This window comes from Dermacentor albipictus, chromosome 8 (genome assembly GCF_038994185.2).
Source record: "Dermacentor albipictus isolate Rhodes 1998 colony chromosome 8, USDA_Dalb.pri_finalv2, whole genome shotgun sequence".
Lineage (NCBI taxonomy): Eukaryota > Metazoa > Arthropoda > Arachnida > Ixodida > Ixodidae > Dermacentor > Dermacentor albipictus.
This window is the reverse complement of record NC_091828.1, coordinates 58223108-58227473: the sequence shown is the minus strand read 5'-3', so window position 1 is coordinate 58227473 and position 4366 is coordinate 58223108. Positions and strand designations below refer to the sequence as shown.

General features: G+C 43.5%; 1 non-coding gene across 1 annotated transcript; it reads left to right on the top strand.

Moving 5' to 3' along the window:
- The first annotated feature begins 384 nt into the window (after nucleotides 1–384).
- Nucleotides 385–457, top strand: TRNAT-UGU (transfer RNA threonine (anticodon UGU)). The gene has a single exon. It is a non-coding gene; the product is annotated as a tRNA-Thr (tRNA).
- Nucleotides 458–4366: the final 3909 nt, after the last annotated feature.

Here is a 4366-nt window from a genome sequence, read left to right as displayed (position 1 = left end):
GCCTTACGATTTTCTTGACCCTCTATCTAGAGTGCAAACCGCATATAACGCCCATTCAGAGTGGCTGGACAACTTCATGCCTAATTGTAATACCTCCCTGAAAGTAGTTGCAGAGGAATTTCAGTAACTGAACAAAAACTCTCATCAATCTGCAAAAAATTATCAAAAAGTCGGCATCGATGTTGCCGGATTGATGCCTTAAGGTAGCATGTGGGGGTTTATTTACCGTTTGCTTTCACCAAAGCAGAATAAGTTATCGTGACTCCTGCGGCAGAAAGGGCGTTCCACATCCGCCGCCAAGGTTTGTGAGTGGTGGTGCTGGCTAACGCTGTCAGGGTTTTACTAGGAAGCATAAATACCCAGAAAAGGGGATGGGGAAACGGCGCCGCGGTAGCTCAGTTGGTAGAGCATCGCACGTGTAATGCGAAGATTGCGGGATCGTTCCCCACCTGCGGCAAGTTGTTTTTTCATCCACTTTCATTTCCATTTATTTATTCTTTTTATTTTTAACATACTGTTAGTCCCACTGGGACTGTTACAGGAGTGGATTTATCAGCAAGATACAGGAATACAGTACACAGTACAGTACAGTAATACGCCAGTTACACATCAAGCGGGCAACAATACAAACAGTATACAGTACAGTACAGTAATGCGCCAGTTACGCACTGAGTGGGCACCAACACCAGATCAATACAGTCTCAACATGATCATCAGGTCTGGATTGTTGACAAGACTGACGAGGCTGCGAGCTCAACGAACTTCTTCAAGGAATTCTGCGCAGTTACAGATTTATCTAGGCCGTTCCATTCTCTTATGGCTCGAGAGAAGAAGGAAAAGTAATATGTGTTGTTAGCACAAGAGTATACATTAATCGTAAAGTCATGCTTGTGACGTGTTTCTCTAGAACGATTAAAACTAATGTAAGTAGCAGGATCCATGTTAAATGCGTTATGAATTAATTGATAAAGAAACTTAAGTCTATGGAGCGTGACGCCGCTTGATAAGGTGTCTAGGCTTGCTTAGGAAAGCAGCTCTGTGGGAGAATCAGTGCGCCGGTATCTATGGTAGATTAAACGAACAGATTTTCGTTGAACTGATTCGAGCATGTGTACATCTTTTCGCATATATGGAAACCAGACGACGTTTGCATATTCTAAGATTGGACGGATAAGGACTTGGTATCTGAAGTCGCAAAGCGCAAGGTGCGCTTAAGGAAGTATAAACTGTTCATTGCTTTTTGGGTAATGTTTTGTACTTGGGTTTTAGAGCTGAGATTATCAGAAATAATCACACCAAGGTATTTCTTTTCAGTTACTGTTCTGAGAACGCCGTTGCCAGTACCGTAAGGGAAATTAAGTTTTGTTTTCTTATTTGTGACAGACATCACTACAGTTTTTTTATGTTGATTGCCATTTGCCATGTATTGCAAACCTTTATGACGTTGCGCAAAGCTGTGTTTAACTTTATTTGGTCTGCATGAGTGTTTATGTTTTTGTATAGCACGCAGTCATCCACAAGGAGACGCACCTTCACATCAACGTGGTATGTTATGTCGTTTATGTATAAAATGAACAAAAATGGTGCTAGCACAGAGCCATCACGCCAGAAATGACCGGAACGATATCAGAAGCAGGGTCATTGTATTGCACATATTGTCGGCGTTCCGATAAGTAGCTGGCTATCCACCTCGTAACGAGACCATCGCCAAGTATTTTGTTTAGTTTGAAATTCAGTTTAGCATGTGCCACGCGATCAAAAGTCTTTGAGTAATCAAGGAACATTATATCAGTTTGACTTTGATGATTGATTCCCTCTGCGAGGTCACGAAAGATTTCTACCAGGTAGGTAACAGTGGACAACCCTGCTCTGAAGCCATACTGGTTTTGGTGAATGATGTTTTTAGTCTCAGTATGTTCTTTAAGAAATTTGATTAGGTGTGCTCAAGAATTTTACAACAGGTACATGTGAGGGATATAGGCCGGTAAGTGGACGGGGACGTTACGTCGCCTGATTTGTGAATAAGCACAATTTTTGCTGCCTTCCATTCAGCGGGCAGACAGCTGTCCTGAAGTGACTTAGAAAATATGAGGTAGATATATTCACTGATTGGTTCGGCATAGCGCCTAAGAAAGCAGTTTGGAATTTCGTCAGGACCACAGCTCTTTCTTTCATCAAGGTTCACCAACCTCGTTCTTTACTTCATTTATTAAGCACAAGTAATTTCCCCTATGTTGTCCTAGGTGTCAGTCTTTCTTGGCTTCTTATGATATGCATAATGGCATGTTGCGTCATTTTGACGGTGCCTTGCAGTCGTCCTCTAGTACACGACTAGTTGTTTACTACAGTTTGCAGCAGCGTAGTCATTCAACATCATCGCGTTTGCCTCTGCATAGTATTTTGGTACGGGAGTCTACTAAAAGTGTTTCTTGTAACCTACATCGCCACGCTGATCGCATGTTGCTTTGCTTTATGAGACCAGGGAAAACAAGGGGAATTGGGGCGATGGAAATTCAAGACGATGAGCAGAACGAGAACAAGGTGAAAGCCAGAGCCTTCGTTTCGACAAGTGGACTTTTTTTTTTCAAGGAGACACATGCTTTCCTCGGCACAGTATACATAGGCGTTCTTCTTGTAAACGGGTGAGGGGTTGATGCGGGTGGCCGAGGGAATGAACGAGCGTGTGTTAGCGGTGAGGGTGTTAATCCTAGAAGAGAGGTCTGTTTTGCGTTACTGGGACGTTTCAGCACCGATATTTGATAACATTTAGTTGATCTGCCGAAACGTTATAGCAATACATCCGCGACGCCAACATATTTGTTATAAAGCATGCAAGTTATAATAGAATAGGCTCCCAAGATGGAGATTTATTTCCGTGAAAGCCATGAGAAAAAGAAAGTGCATTGTCGTAACATTGACTCCCTCCGGAGGCTTCCCTTGTTGGACTGCAGTTTGAAATATTTTTATGTTTGCCGTAAACATTCTTGTATTTATTTTGCCTTACTGGAAATAACACGCCATGAAATAAAATTATTAAGTTAAAAAAATGTAGGTCATGCATGTCGTACCGACTTTTCAAATAAGAACAAAATTTATTATGGCCTCAAAATGTAAGCCTTCTGCACGGTTAGGGGGCATATATTTGTCGCAGGTGCAACTACTGGGTCAGGTTCTCTCTTTACCCGGGGCTCAATGTGCGGGATCACTTCCACAACCTCTAAACAATGAACAACTCTTTCGAAAATTGACGGTTCGACTCGTGCCTGAATACCTATGTTACTCCTTTCTCCTGGAAATAAGTTCCTGTACTTTATCACTACCGCAGTGCACTATCAAGGAAGAGGAGGAGGAAACAGAAAAGCGAAGACAGGAAGGTTAGCTAGTGTACGTATCAAACTATACATTTTGTGAGGATATGAGGCCAGGTTGGCTTCATGATAAAGTGAGCAACAATATCCAGTACATACGCAACGAACCGGTTTTAGTTGGCACAGGTATGTATGCGTTTTTCTGTTTCGAATCTGTGAGATTCCTGTATATCCTGTGCGTGCGTGATAAAGGAAGACAAATTTATGCTTACGAAGGGGGCTTAGCGTAAATAGTCATAGTTGCATTTGGAATGCAGTTTGTGCTGTAGGCCTTTCATTATGTTCAGAAATTGACTCTACCCATCCAGCATTCTAACAAACTGGGTACTTTGACGTCAAACTGTTTTTGCTCTTCATCTTGTATGAATTATAATTCACTTGCGAGGGTTAGGTAGAAAAAAAGGGCTCCCATCTACTCTTTGAAGGTGGTTGACCAACGAAGCTGTGGCTGTGGTATAACCTGATGCGATAGAAGAATGTGACGTAGCCTTGAATTGGGTCTTACCTCACCTGAGCACGACGCCGTTGTGCATATTGATGTTGCTTTTCCCGTCGACGCTCATCGTGCCCCCACTGCTACTCGGGAGCCTTCACTATGCGTCGGCTTTCCATAGCGCTACCACCACGCAAATAGAATCATTTGCTAGGTGCGTTGTTCTTTTACATATAAAAGTGTAGTGACTTCACTCCTTGCTTGGCATGCTACTGTTGCTCTTCGCGCAAATGCAGCTTGTTTACCAGCAAGAGCTTGCGGTGAAGGCTAAACTTGAAAGCGAGCTTTCTGGTTCTTTTTTTTCTTGCCCCCGCACAACCTACACTGCCGCTGCCGCGTGGAGGCCAGCGCCATCTGGTGGTGCTGCAAAGAACCCCGCGGCGCACGCCTTCCACTGTGATTGGTTGAGGTTTTTGCCCGCGGAGATGACAAATGCATTGGGGTTAGGGTTATACAGTTTCGCTGTAGAACCACTATCGGACTGTGAGCGCGCCGTAGTGGGGGA